General features: G+C 35.8%; 1 protein-coding gene and 1 pseudogene across 22 annotated transcripts in view; one reads left to right on the plus strand and one right to left on the minus strand.

Moving 5' to 3' along the window:
* Window positions 1-16,132, minus strand: part of Anks1b (ankyrin repeat and sterile alpha motif domain containing 1B) — a 1,068,230-nt gene that overhangs the window by 478,022 nt on the left and 574,076 nt on the right. The window lies entirely within an intron of this gene.
* LOC106028933 (proteasome subunit beta type-6-like) lies at window positions 7,563-8,238 on the plus strand (annotated as a pseudogene).

The following is a 16,132-nucleotide window of genomic DNA, read 5'->3' on the forward strand; positions in this document are numbered from 1 at the left end:
TGTAATCTATTAACTGGTGATTTCTTACTGGTTTTTTTTTTTTTTGTAGTTCTGTATTAATTGTATCCTTACACTGCTTTGTTTTGTTTTGTTTTTTTCTCTTTTTCCTTTTAAATAAAATTTAAAAAAAACAAATTACTAACATTAAAAATTAAGACCAGTTTCTATATCCTATGCAACTTCATTTTCCAGTAACCAAGGAAATGAGACTGAAATTGTTTATTTTCTGTTTTAATAGATATTTTTGTTTTTAAAAATGAGATATTAATAGAATATTTCTGCCCTTGTGAGTTTGGAAACACAAAGTTACAGCTGGCCTTTCAGTTGTTTTTGCAATTTTGACTATAGGCCATTTATTCTATTTCATATTTGTAGTTCTGAAGAGTGAGAAGGAGAGATTGTGAGCTAATACATAATATAAACATGTCAATATTGTATGAAATATAGGCACAATTTTCACAATAAACCTTTCTACAAATTACTGTTACTCTCTGTTTTCTTTCTTTCATTTGTTTGTTCTTTCTTTTTTTGGTACTGGGAACTGAATTCAGTACCTCACACTTGTCAGGCAGGCCCTGTGCCACTGAGCTACATCCGTGGCCCTACTCTCTTGTTTTCTACTCTGCTCAAATTGTAATAAAAAAATGAAAACTGGTATCGATACAATCACTTTAAATTTTTTTGGTACTAAACTTCTGCTACTTTGGAGTAACGTATTTATCTGTGGTAGTTGTTTTTCATCATACAACCTTTAATTTTCAAGTTTCACAGTAAACAGCTGTCCAGTTTTCCAAAGATCATGCCCTAGAACAGTACTAACAGATTTATATACATGCTCATCTCCAGCAAAAAGATTAATAGACTAATACATATATTCAAAGTAAGTAATGTTAAAACTCTACATTTTCTTCTGTTTTCATTAAGCATACTGCATCCTCTTCTGGACCTTAGACGCTGACATCTTCCTGCCTATACATTCCAGTGATGAGCACTGGCTCTATTGATTTCTTACCTCTCCTAGAGCAGGACAGTGAACTATTGGAACCTATTGATGTTCTTCACTTTGGTGGGCAAATCACAGTTCCTCCATCTGTTTATAAAATTCAACTTCATGATCAATACAGATAGCTATAATCAAATCAATTTGGAGAAAAGCTGCATTCAACACTAAAACAAACCCTGATACGAATGGATCAGCCTTAAAATGATGGAATCTATACAATGTCAGATAATTACTATGCTTTAGAAAAATAAAAATGTTTGATTTAATTTATGAAGAGGAAAAATTATATTATAAAAAGGAATGAAATTAAAAATCTAATCAATTATTAAAATTCAAAAATAATTAGTCCTGAGAGATAGAAACCTACATGATGCCCCAATGACTTCATACAGATATACAGATCCATGTAATGAGGGGTTGCCAAGTAGGAAGAGTGTAGCTCATTATTCTTTAAAAGAACATGAATTATACATAATTATAGGTAAACTATCATTTCAACACTAAATGCAGAGTAGATGACGCGTTGGGCTTTTGTTTTTCTTTTTTTCCCATAATACTTTTTGAACATCGACTAAGTTTAGAACATCACAGAAGTTCAGTTTTTTGAATAAAAAAACCTCCATAAATAAAAGTCCATTATAAGAAACTTTATGAAGAATCAACAGTTTGGTTGTAGTACAATTTTGCTTTGTCTAGATCCTTATACATCACTTTCTCAGTAAGAAGGTGAGAGACAAATAAAAAGGCTCATGCCACCTGTTCTGCATTTAAGTAAGCAAAACACTGTGTTAAAAATGCAGCAGATGTACGAGGCAGATAAAATGCATATAACTTTACTTTTGCTTGATTATTCGACAGGTGTGTCTTGTCTGGTTTGGTCCACAAATGTAGAAGTTTGGAGGTGTGGCTTAGCTGTGCACTGTGGCTAACAGTTTGGAGTGGACATAAAGGCTGAAAAGATAAGAAAGTACTATTTAATGATCAAAATGTATTCATCAGGTTTTGCCAAGGAAAGAGAACTGATAGGACCTACAGAGATACAAAAAAAGGACATTGATTATGGGAATTGCCTCACATGATTGTGGAGATTCCAGAATCATCAAAACATGCCAGGGGCAGGATAAGGACCCAGGAAAGCCAATGGTGTAATTCAGTCTGAATCTAAAGGCCTGAGAACAAAGAGATTTGATAATGTATGTATGAAAGTCTAAAGGTCAAAGAACCAGACACTGTGATGCCAGTGGACAAGAAGAAATGAACATTACTTCAGAAGCTTCAGAAGAGAAAACACATTGGCCCTCTTCCATTCATGTGCTTATTTTTATTCTATTCTGGCCCTCAGAGGATAGGATAGTTCCTGGTCATATTGCTTGGGCGGAACTTCTTTAATCTACTTATTCAAATGCTAATCTTTTCCAGGAACACCTACACAGACACCTAGAAATGGTACTTTTTGCCGCTATCTGGGCGTTACTTAGCTTTGTCAAGTTGACATATAGCATTAACTATTACACCAGAAAAAAAAAATCTGTGAAAGACTGAATTTTCCTTTCTTTGCATGGATAGAATTAGCACCCACACAGTAAGAAAACAATGTGATATTGAATAAGAACCAAGTTCTGTAATGCACTTGGTGTACCATTGTAAATTATGGAAATAAAACCACAGGAAATCCATGATCAAAGGGAATTTACCATTCATACATCCATTCATTCAAAACACACATGAATTAAACACATATGAATTAAACATGTGTAACATATCTAATCACTTACTGGTTCATTTAAAAAGTTAAATATATATCACGAGGCAGGCACTGAATGAATGAAACAAACTTGGTTTTATCCTAAAGGTGGAGAAAAAGATAAATTACTGGGGAAAAGTACAAACATAAATAAAAGCATAACCACAGAAGTCAACAGGAGACAGATATTCAAAAACACAATCATAGATTATATAAAAATTATGTAAAAATGAGATAAGACAATGGTGAGGGTTTGAATAGAACAGGGTCAAATGAAGGTCACAGAAAAGGACCTTTAAAAGTAGGGCAAGGCAGGATTTGTTCAAGTGGAGCAGGAACGGTACTGTAGCCAGGAAGGGCAAGCAAGTCTGGACAGAAGACAAGTGCACAGCGAGGGTTTTTCTCAGCACACACAGAGAATGAGTGTGGGAATGTCACCAGCTCTCCTTTCTGCCTCAGTCTCTGCACCAGGAAGAGAGTCACACGTGTTTGTGGATGGAGAGATTCTCCTTCTGATGGGACAATAGTTCAGATTTATTCCACTATAAGGACATTTCATATATGAAATTCAGTTTTTTTTCAGAATAAATGATATGCTGGTAAAAGACTTGTTTGATTTACAAGAGAAATTGTCACTGTGCTGTTATTTCCATAGTAAGTTCTACTACGTGTTACAAACATGAAGCTGTTTATTAATATGTGCTTTGCCAGCTTTTCTCCTAGAAGCACGTGTACTACACAAAGGAATATAGCCATGTGCCTTGCAACAAAACAACAGTAACCTTACCATTTCGTCTTATTTAGTTGCTAATGTCAAGAGAGCTCAACTAAAAATATACGATCTTTCAGAGTAGAAAAAAAGTCTGATTCTCCTTCAACTTTTCAGAGGTCTTCAGAGGTTGACAGCAGCCACATTACTAAGATTTTTTAGTCATAAAATTAATGAGGGGTTAATGTAACATTGTATTTCAGTGGTAGGCCAGGCATATGAGTTACAGTGGCTTGAAAGAAAACAATTCATGTAAGAATCTCATTAATTACTTTTATTCAATGGCTTTTCCAACCTCATCTATTAAATATTTCAAACAAAAAGAACCACATTATTAAGTAACCTGTAAAATTAAATCTGGGGACACATATTTGGCTTTTCTTCTCTTACACAAAGTATAAAGTTATGAACATAAATTATTTTAGTTTCAAGTCTCTTCTTGTTTGTCATCTAAGTGAAACCCACTCTGTATAATCCAAAGCTTGCTGCCAGTAGAGACCACATTAATAGCTGACTGCAGGATTAGATTTCATAAGGACTTCAAAGCTAGTGGCATGAGAGGTCCAGAAGATTAGTTATCATGTTCTTTTGGCTAATTGGGTTCAAATGTTGGCTTCTGTGAAGTCTGCAAAGGGGGCTAACTCCTTATGAAGCAATTTTAGCTAGTGGGTGCACTGTCAGAATGGTCATAGCTGCGTAAAAGTCACAGAATACAGAACTACATGTGGCAAAAAGTAAAGGCTAGCAGAGCCATGCTGTTGCATATGTACGACCATGTTACTACTGACTTAAAATATTCCATTTACAGGAGAGGAAGTATGAAAATTATTGGAAGGTATGGACTTGTCTCATCAATTTAAATTTATGAAACCTATCCCAGATAAAATGTAGATCTAGTTAGTCAATTGGCCATTTTACTAATCTCATTTTTCTGTTTCAACGAGAAAAGCAATTTAGCTCGAGTATTTTTGCAGTCAACTTCTTTGTTGGCTCTAGCGACCTATCAATCAATCCATGAATAATCTATCTATCTGTATCTATCTCTGTAAAATAAATAACCTACATGTGTACACTGTTTTAACTTCTAGAATCTAAACCGTAATCTAGACAAAGTGCCTGCACTCATCCTAGAGAGATAGACAATAAAAATTACCAAATAGGCTATGACACCATTGATAAACTATACAACGGAAAACAAAGCAATGGGAGAGAGAGAGAGAGAGAGAGAGAGAGAGAGAGAGAGAGAGAGAGAGAGAGAGAGAGAGAGGGCCAGGGAAGGTCTCTGTCTGAGGGAGGGCCAGGGAAGGTCTCTATTTGCGCAGGAGGCTCTTTCTTCCTCTCCCTGATCTACTGTGTGTTCCCTGTAGCTAGTAACTGAGCACTTCCTGTGCAGAGCTCACCCTTGGCTCTTCGCTCTCACTCCTCCTGTTTATTTTTACTAGTGTTTACCTCCCGGAGAGAGGAAGTTGGGAGGTGAAACTCATGTGTGACAGTGCTGTTCCTGCTGACAATGATCCAAAAGAGGCTGAGTTGGAGAGGGGGCTGACAATACAGATAAAATGAGAGACTCGGATTCTGATGCAATTTTTATAAGCCACTTTGGGCTCATAGATCTGCTGTTTTTGGTACTGCAGATTGAACTTGCAACCTTGTGCTTGCCAGGCAGGTGCTTACACTGCTGAGCTAAATCCCCAGCCTAGACTCATATATTTTGATTTTTCTGAATGACTTCATTCTCTCATGGACTTGAGGGATATGTCTGATACTGGTCACTTATAAAGGACTAAATATTCTAGTTTTAGTTTAATTTGTTAATTTCTGAATTTGTTAGGAAGTTATCTTGAACCATTAGCAATCACCTTGTATTTTGATTTTTTTTAATAAAAAGGTTATTTTACCAAGGATAAGGAGGACATATTTTTGCTGTTGTTAATTTAAATAAAATTGCTTCCAAATTCTTTGACCCAGCTGATAAGGACTTTCACTAAATTGAAAACAAGAGCTTGGAACAATGCAAGAGTCTCAAAATACTACTTGCCTAGGATTGTGACACACCCCATGTGATAAAGGTGGTGGTAATATTTTAGCTTGGAAATGCATAGATACAGGAACAAAGAAACGCTTTCGATATTTTTATCTTTGTGTTATTTATTTAATTTTGGTACCAGGAATTGAACTCACAACCTCACGCTTGCTAGGCAGCACTGTGCCACTGAGCTATATCCCCAGCCCAATATTTTTAGAGAGAATGATTATAAATATAAAGATTCACAGTCCTAGGAAATACAGCAACAATGATAGACCTTGTTTCATCCAAGTCTTCTTGGGAAGTTAAGTGGTCCATAGCTAAATCAAGGAGTGAAACTTCCATCCTAGGGGATTCTCTTTACATACAGAAACAGTCAAGAAACCCTCTAAGGGAAATTTCCTGAAGTCAGAGAAGCATGGCGATAGTAAGGGATCATAAAATCCTCCAGCCCAACTTCTTTCCAACATCTGACTCTGGGCAACTTCTCTTCTCTGTACAATTATGAGACCCCAGTCACAGAGTTCGTTTCTTCTGAAAGCAGGGAGCTCCTTTAATAGAAACTCACACGGCTGACACAATGTCCTCCTGTATTAAGCTCTTTTCTCTTTTGCTTCTACTGCTAAAATAGAAACTGAACCAGGCTCTAGGACTCTCTTTGTTTTCACATAAGGTTTCACATAACACATAAGAATTTGAATCCTAGAAGTTTTCTGGACCTATAATTTACATTTTTGGAGGGCATATTCAAAAGAAAGGCAGAAGGAGGAAGCCTTAGTCTTGTCCCCCAATTCAGAACTCTGCAGGTTGTTTACCTGCAGTTGCTAGAGGAGCTGCTGATCACACAGTTCCCTGATTTCCATTCTACTGTTGAGATGCAGGTGCTGATGACTGAAGACACAGTACTTTGTGATTCCTGGACCTCTAGACTATCAAATACTACTAACTTGTCACTGTAACCCACAACAAAGACTTTATTAGGCAGCTATTTATAGTGTTGATGAGTTGAATGTTTAGAAAATATTTTCTTATATGTCTTTCCTGCTACCTCTTAAGATTTTTCACCGCTGACTCCTCTACTAAACAAAACATACAGCTACTTGTGGCCCTCCCTGTAATCTAATAGGATTATAGTATCTTTGATTATTTTACATGACAGGTGACTTCTAGATGATCCAGGTGTTAATCTGCTGGATGATAAGCAACATATCAAACAAATTTAAGCACTCTTAAATAAATACCACCTAACCAGGTACAAAGAAACTGTATCACTCTTGGTAATCTGGTTGTTACCTCTCACAGTATTACATGACTTTATAAGCAGTAAAACAAACTGCTTCTGGTTGCAAATCAGGTCAGTTAAGCCTCACAGTACATTTTCAGTGACTACCATTCAAGTCAAATATCCTACAATCTGTTTTTATACAATTGATCTTTCTAACCTTAAGACAAAATTTAAATTTATTCTTAGTAGGTTTTATCTATGGGTTCCTTCCAGGGTCCTAGCTTCTGGAGGTCATTCTGCATCAAGACTTTCTCCTGCGTCATTTTAGTCATTACTTCCTCTCCAGATTTGTACCTTCCATGGGTTTGGAAAGTATAGTGTGATGATTGTCTTGATTCTGGTTCTACCTTTTTTGACTTTCCCACAGTGTTTTTTTCCTATGAAGGAATCTTAAGATAGATAGTTCAAAACACCTCAACATCAAATAAACCTTGGTTTCTATCTATCTAGTCCACATATTGCTGATAGCTTATTAAATAAATTATTGAATGAACAGCTGAATATCGTATCTTGTTTAACTATATCTCCACATAGAGGTGTTTACTTAATGTGTTTTAATATTAACTTTTAAAAACATTTAAATATTGTAATTCTGTAGCAAGTAGAGAGAAAAAGGAACAGAGTAGTAACTATACAGCCTTATTAATTTGCTAAAGCTTAAGGTATACCAGATGTGGTGTGATTAAAAAGTGCACTGTGTTTAAATAAAAAGAAAATATTTATCAGAAGAGAGAGATGGTGGCTACCATGCTAACGGCTGGAGGCACTGGACCTGCACCTGCCTGGGGGCTGGAGGCCATCACCCCAGACTGGACAAACCTAGAAGTCTCTACAGAGACACAATCAGGGCTGTGCAGTTTGACAAGGGTTTGGTTCTGGGGGCAGAATCTAGAACAACCACTAGGTCCTACACCACCAATGCAGTGACTCTCACGCTGACTCCTATCCATGACCACATTTTTTGCTGTCACTGAGGTTCAGCAGCTGATTCCCAGGCAGCAGCAGATGCTGTCACTTCTCAGCTTGGTTTCCACAGCATTAAGTTCAGTGAGCTTGCACTGGTGCACACAGCGGCCAGCCCACCTAAGGATACTGGGAAGATCTGATGGCAGGAATCACCCTCACAGGCTGGGACCTTCAGGAGGGAGAGCAGGGCCAATCAGTTCCCATGGGAGGTGTGATGGTAAGACAGTCCTTTGCCACTGGAGGTTCCAGGAGCTCATCTATCTGTGGCTATGTTGATGCTACCTATCAAAAGGCAGGACCAAGGAGGAGTGTGTAGATTTCACTGACAGTGCTCTTGCTTTGACCATAGAGCAGGATGGTTCCAGTGGACGTGTGATGTACCTGGCACCCATTGAAGCAGCAGGTACTTTCGGGAGACCAGATATCCACTTTACCACCCCTCTGAACCCTGAGATTCTAGGCTGCCCTAAGAGATATCGATAGCCTATAATGATATAAAATTTAATAAACAGTTTGTCAAAGAGAAAAAAAATATTTATTACCATAAACATTATCATTAACCTCTTTCAAAATACTCCTCACTTTGAACACACTATTAATAGTGTTCTTGTTACTTCCTGAAGCAGTTTTAGTGTTTCTGCACAGTGTGATAAAAAAAATACGGTGAACGTTGTTACCGAGTGCCAGTCAATGAAAAGGTAGGCTTGTACAAACATTACGGTACACTCTTGTCCACCTTATTCACCAGATCTGACACTGTGAGACTACTGGCTCTTTCCCAGAGTCAAATGACCATGAAGGAAAATGTCTTCAATCACTTCAGAACACTGAGGCAGCTATAACATTGCAACTGAAGACACAAAGGATGATTTCAGAACTGATTCAGAAAGTGGCAAGCATGATAAGATAAATGTATTTGAAGCTAGGGGAGTATTTTAAGCAGATCAATGGCAGTATGTCTTTTAGTGTAATTTTTTTAAATTTTAAAGATATACCATAGTTTTCTGTCACATTTTGTGTTACAGATATATTTGAAACTCCTTATCACTGGCTAATCTATTTCTCCTTTATTGATAAATTTTTTATAATTTTCTATAGATTAGACTGGTGAGAGGCTCATAAGAAACTTTGCATTTTTGACAAAAATACTGGAATGCAAGTATTTGTTCTTAAATTTCCATTCACATGTGGATTTGCTCTAGGCTTCCTTTTCCATGCCATTATCTTTTTATCTATTTATGTATCAAGACCACATCATATTAATTATTAGCAGTTTTATGGGAAGATTTGGTATCTTTGGAAAGCAAAGTCCTACCATATTTTCAAAATCAGTTTGGCTTATATTGGCCTCTCATTTTTATTCATTAACTTTACTAAATGTTTACCATATCCTATGAAAAATTCTGTTAAAATATTATGATGGCTTTAGAATTTAAATTGAGATACAAATTACATCTGTATGACTTTAGTCATCCTCATTTTGTATATGGTCCATGACTTGATTTACCCACATCTTTCATATCTTTCAAAACTACTTCATATTTTCTCACAAAGATCTTATACATTCTTTATTAGATTTATTAGTTTTATTAAGAGTATTAAAAGGATATAACTGCATATATGTCTAAGTGTATAGGATTGTTAGCCATATTACTAAGTTTTGTTGAATAGTTGAACAGAACTGTTTGCAGTCTCACTGTTGAATGTCCACTTTTGTAACTTGAACAACTATTTCTTTTTTTTTTTTTTTTTTTTTTTTTTTGTCTTTTTCCTTTTTATCGGTACCGGGGATCGAACTCACGACTGCCTGCTTGCAAGGCAGGCGCTTATGCCGCTGAGCTAAACTCCAGCCTCTTATTTCTAAAAGAACAATATGTAATTATCAACTAGTGATTTCTTACTGTTTGTTTATTTTTTTGAAATTATGTATTACTTCTACACTTTGTCTGTTTTGCTTTTTTCTTTAAATTAAAAAAAACAGTACTATTCATATTACATACATAGTAAGTATTCATAAATTATTTATATATCTATCACTATACTTCATGTACTTTATATGCACTATATAGGTATATTACAAGGATATAGTAATGCTATTTGTTTTTCTATATCCATCTTATATCTAGTAACTTTGCTGAACCCACCGGTAGTTTTTAATTTCTTCTGAATTTTCTATGGATACAATGTTATACACTACATGTAATTTTATTTTCAACCATTATATCTCAAATATCTTCTTTGTATCTTATTGCATAGTCCAGGACCCCAGTATACTTTGAAGTAAGCAGTGATATGTATTTGCTATCTTTTAGAGAGATAATTACCTGTTTAAGGAATTATCTTCCTTTCATAGTTTTCCAATGATGGTTTATTTCTCAATCTTATAAGTGCAGTTTTAGCAAATGTATCTTATACACTTATTGAGATAATTACATGTTTTATACCTTTAGCATGTTGACATTAATAGTTTTTTGTATGTTAAAACTTTCTTGTATTCTGTAAAAACTGCCATTTAACATGTATGGCTTTTAAGTTCTGATAATCAGCTTCTCATAAGACTTTTAAAGTAGCAATAATAAAATGTATCTTGTTATTAGAGAACAAGTGGTATATCATAAAGTATGTGTATATGTATATAGTATACACACAAACATAAAAATACATATAGCTAGTAACACATAAATACATATAGCTAGTCACACATAAATACATATATAAATATTTTATACACAAGTATTTTATTTTAGGATAATAACTAAAGTTCTCATTGCTAGTAACATTAAATTTTAAAGACACTGTCTAATAGCTACATATTATAATCAGTTTAGCAGTGAGAACAAAATAAAGTGAAGTTCTACAAAATTTTAGTCTAAGCAGCATCGCAAACAACATTAATTTTGGCCAAACATTATGATGTCCTCTTAAGAACATTTAAAATCTCTAAAGCTAATTTTCTCTTTTAGTAATCATCAGTTTGGAGTGAAGTGGCAGAGAAAAAAGAATTTACTATAAATGGTACTTGAAAATCCACAGTGTTGCTAGGAAACATGGATTCTTAGCATTTGGAAAGTTAAAAAACCAAGCCCTTACTTCTTTTGGTCATAGAAATCTTTATAATGAATCAGGTTTAATATAGTTTGGAGAAAAATTGGCTTCAAAAATATTTGGATAGCCACCACTTATGTTTTAAAATCAACCTCCCTTTAAGAAATAATTATGCATGTTCCACTCATGTTTGGAAACAGGAAAGCATATGATGTGTGATCTTCCACTGCACCATGTAACTGTGAAGGACCAGAACACCGGCTAAGAGGACTGTGATGGATAATTTTGTCTTATCACTTTGATTGGGCAACAGGTTGCCCATTTAGTCAAATACCATTGTGTTTCTGAGAGGGGTGTTTTCAGATGAGATTAATATTAACATTGGGGGGCTGAGTAAAGTGAATTTTTCTTCTCTGTATGTGTGTCTCATCTAACAGATCAAGATCTAAATAGGAAAAAAAAATGTGAGTGATCCTCCCACCAGCAAGTAAGATTATTCTTTCTTCACTGCCTTCAGACAAGGCATTTTCTTACCTGTGCACTGCATCCAAAACACGGGCTATTTCTACTTCTCAAACTTGCTTACTTTCAGACAAGAACTACCCTAAGGGATCTCCTGGTTCTCATGTATTCAGACTCAGACTGAGATTCAGCCACTGGTCATCTTGGATCAACAGCTTGCTGTCTTATTTTGGTGGAGGTGTCTCATGCATGATAGGCAAGTACTCTACCACCGAGTCACATTCCCAGAATACGAATGCGAGCCAGCTCATTACCATGTCTGTCTGTCTATTGGTCTGCCTGTCTATCATGTCCTATTCTTTCTGTTTCTCTGAAGATTCTGAATATAAGTATAAACTCTACAGCCATGTTGCTTAAATTAAAATTATAGCTCTGTCGCTTTCTGCTATATGACTCTCAGCAAGCTCCTGAGAATCCCGTGCCTGTTTTCTCACCTTTAAAACAAGAAGAGGAACATTACACACCCAATAAGGCCGTGTGAGAATTAAATGAGCTATTACATATAAGGCAGTAGAATACCTAACCACAGCAAATGTTTAATATTGTCTATTAATATAGGAGCAGTTACGGCTACGGTCACTCTTTTACTAAAAAAATGTATTTTCAAAAAGTACTACTAAAAACTCTACCATTTCTTATCATTTTTTCTATCTCCTAAGCAAGTAGAACTTATTTTTATAAATATTAATCTAGAGATGTACAGCCTAGTGAGGAACTGACAACCTACTGCTAAATGAGCTTCTATAACATTGCCAAAAACCCTAGCGAGTTGAAAAATAGGTATACAAAAAAATAAAGAAACAAAGGTAGTCTGGGTGCATCCACAGAAGTAAAGAGAAACAGTAGTCATTTACATGAATCACTGAATTTATGTCTTAATTGTGTTTATATCAAAAGAAGGGTGTACATGTGAAGAAATAAAGGATAATTTCCTGAGCCTCATAAAATCTGTGATGAAGAAAGATTGACATTACGGCCATCAGTACAGCACCAACCACCACCAGACTTTAGAATTGGAAATGAAGAACAATTTTGTATGCAAATTGAAACCACCAGGGGGAATCTAGGTAGGTGGAATATAATTACTGCAACTGGAAAGCACCCAGGATGCTGGATTAATAATCTGCCCACATTGTTTTAAAGTGCCGGGCAGTTTTAAATGGTCAAAAATGTTCAGAAACTTTCATTATATTTTATAACCATAAACTATTTTAGAAGTACAATGTACTAGCTTTAACCATACCAAAAATAAGAGCATAGTGAGAAGAAAAAGGAACACAGTATCTTTTACGCTAAATCTATATCTCATCTTTCCTTAGTATAGAAGGAGCTTATATTTAAATAGAATGACAGAAATGAATGATTTCATCTTGATGGGTAGGTACAAAATTTTAGAGCATTATTTTTGCCTCAAAGCAAACTGCACTATTCAACTTCCTATTACAAGCAAAAAAATGAAAAAGCTATGCTAATGAGTTTCATTAGGGAAAGTACTTGAAGCACTAGGTGGAATTTTGGGAATAGATTTTAACAATGGCATCCAAATAAATCTTACAAATGATTTCTGCAATTTTGTAGGCAGAAGGCTATCTGGGTTAAATGAGTCATTTCTCGAGCCATTGAGATCTGCCCATCTGTAGTACATGCAACTCTTGGCTTAAAGGGCTATCTGATGGGGCCAGTAACCAGGAGTTTGATCTTCAAAGATTTAACAGAACATGGACATTGTTTCTTTCAATCTACAATATAAAAGTGGTCACTTTTATTACCTGCTCTCCTTACATGCTGAGTTCAGAACAAGACATCTTATATTGTACCTGCACAGAAAGTAGTCAAATAACTGTTTGCTTGTTTTAAATCATCTCCTTTAGCTCAGCTGTTCCAAGGTACAGTGAGAGCTGTGTGTCAGGCTGTCTGACTTTTCATGAAGTGCAATTCCAAAATGACTGCATGGACCAAATTTACACTTCTTAAACAGTCACCAAGGAGCCTTCCTACCTTTTATTAACACTGAGTGAACTAACATATGACAAAACAAACAAAAGAATGAAGATTAACCTAATGAATAGAAGAATATGTAAATATTTTAACCACAAAGTCAAAAGCCAGTATATTTATGAGCTTAAACATGATTGTTTTTGTCATCCAGGTAACGGGACAGGACTAAGCTAACAGCCTTGCATCTTGACCTGTCCACAAAGCCTGAATCTTGAAGGTACTGCGAAGCATCTCTATGTACTTCTATTGTTCATACCTTGCTGCTCCCTAGGATGCAACCATATCAACCCATTCACCATGCTCCGAGCCCACCTACCTCTCACTTGCCTTGCTCTAAGCTTGGATTGCTCTTCCTCTACATTACCCAAAACAATGAGGCTACTTCTCCTTTAAAACTCAAGTGTCAGCTCACCTGCATAACCTCCATCAACTCCTGGTCCTTCCTCCATTGTGCTTCATTTAAGTCTTACTATCTCTATTACAGCGAGTATCACTGTACTGTGATATTTATTTACCTAACCCAGCTAGAGCCTCTAGAATAGAAAATACACCACAGCTATGAGTAATTAATCTTTGCATGACATCCATGCAGCCATGTCCCTTCCTATCCTTTTACTGTCAAGAGTGCAAATTAATAACCAATGCTTATCATTTCTTGAATTCTACTTCCTTGAACAGCGCAGGATCCTGCCATCATTTCTTTTCACTTCTGACAGGGACTCAATTCCAGTTCTGATATGAATGCTTTTCATGCATGAAGTATACTGAATAGGGCAGTTTCTTGTTTTCATGTTTAATTTAAAGATACCACTTGCTGTATATTTTAACCTTTACTGACTGTCACTTGCCTTACTTATCACATTTAGACCAACTAAATTAATTGTTGTACTTTGTCTGCCAGAGCTGAGGTGTGAGGCTGGTTATTAGAACTGTGAACGCACATTCTCTTTACAGCAAGAGTGATACATACTGGCACAGAAAAGGTACACTGAGGACAGCAAGCTCTGACTGTGTTCCTGTAGAATCAGGCATCAGCGTGTAAGAGGCAGGCATGATCTTCATATTACTTTGCCTCTAACTTCTGTGTAATCATTTTTGTCTCTCCCTGAGACTTGCTTTCCTAATGTGTTAAGACAAAGGACTGTGCACAAGCCTCTTACACACTACCAGTATGATTTTTCCCATATGCATGCAAAATTGTGCTAGTATTTACTTCACTTAAAAATTAAATTAGCGGGATCTCATATTATTGAAAAGTTTCTGCACTTCAAAAGAAATCACCAACGGAGTGAAAACAAAACCCAGAATGGGAAATAATTTTAGCCAACAACCCCTCAAACAGAGGACTTATATCCAGAACGTATAAAGAATTAAAAAAAATCAAGCTCCCCAAATTCAAAGACCCTCTCCAAAAATGGGCATCTGAGATGAACACACAGTTCTCAGATGGCAAATAAATACATGAAAAAATGTTCAGCATCATTGGTCATTTGAGAAATGCAAATTAAAACAGCACTGAGATTTCATCTCACTCCGGAAAGAAAAGCTGCCATCAAGAAATCAACTAATAACAAATGTTGGCGAGGCTTCAGGGAAAAAGGAACACTGGGGGGAAAATGCTCCACTGTTGGTGGGAGTGTAGACTGGCGCAACCACTATGAAAATCAATATGGAGAATTCTCGTACGACGAGGACTGGAAGTTCCGTTCAATCCAGCTATTCCCCTCCTGGGTTTTTCCCAGAAAAACTGATAAGGTCATATCACAGTGATATATGTGCTCCCGTGTTCATAGCAGCACAATTTGTAATAGATAAATCTTGGCAACAACCAAGATACCCATCAACCGCAGAGTGGATGAAAAAGATGTGGTATTTTTATACAATGGAATATTACTCAGCTATAAAAAGAATGCTCTTGAGGCCTTCATAGGCAAATGGAGACAACTTGAGGCCATTCTCATTAGTGAAATAAATAAGAATCATATTTATCAATTTATCATATTAAATAAGAATCACATTGTGTCTCTAGTGTAAAAAGTAATAAGAACTGGAGGAGTAATAAAACCCAAAATGTGTAATTGCTATTGTAAAAAAGAGAGGAAAAGAAAGTGCCCTAAAGGATATAACAGCATATATGTTTAAGTGTGTAGGATTGATAACCATATTACTAAGCTTTTGTTGGATTGTTGAACCAAACTATTTGCAGTCTCGCTGTTTGAATGTCCACTTTGTATGCTTTATTTTTGTAACTTGAACAACTATTTCTAAAAGAACAATATGTAATTTATCAACTAGTGAATTCTTACTGTTTACTTTTTTGAAATTATGTATTATTTATATCCTTTTTCTTTAAATAAAATTTTTAAAAATTAAATTGGCCCTTTCAACTTTATACTATCATCACAAATGTTCTTAAACAACATCTGTACAATTACAGATTTAATGAGATTGTTATACATAGTTTAAGTACATGTTAAATGCATAGAGATTAATTTTTTTCAAAGTCCATCCATATACACCTACAATAATAAAAACTAACATTTATTTAAAGCTTGTTGTTGCCAAATGCTGCTCTAAGCTCTTTGTTTGCACTAATTCAAGTAATCCTCACAAGACTCAAGTTTAATCCTGATCTTACACAATCCTGAATTGTGTCATGGCCAGGCTAACTGACGGGTTACGTATGTGGAGTCACACAGCTTTTAAGTGAAGAGCTAGGACTCAGACTCCTGCAGCTGCAGCTGCGCTGGGAAACAGCAGCCTGGAAGCTGCCC

The sequence above is a fragment of the Cavia porcellus genome, unplaced genomic scaffold (assembly GCF_034190915.1).
Source record: "Cavia porcellus strain 051 isolate PalLab524CR breed Dunkin Hartley unplaced genomic scaffold, mCavPor4.1 scaffold_8, whole genome shotgun sequence".
NCBI classification, from domain to species: Eukaryota; Metazoa; Chordata; class Mammalia; order Rodentia; family Caviidae; genus Cavia; species Cavia porcellus.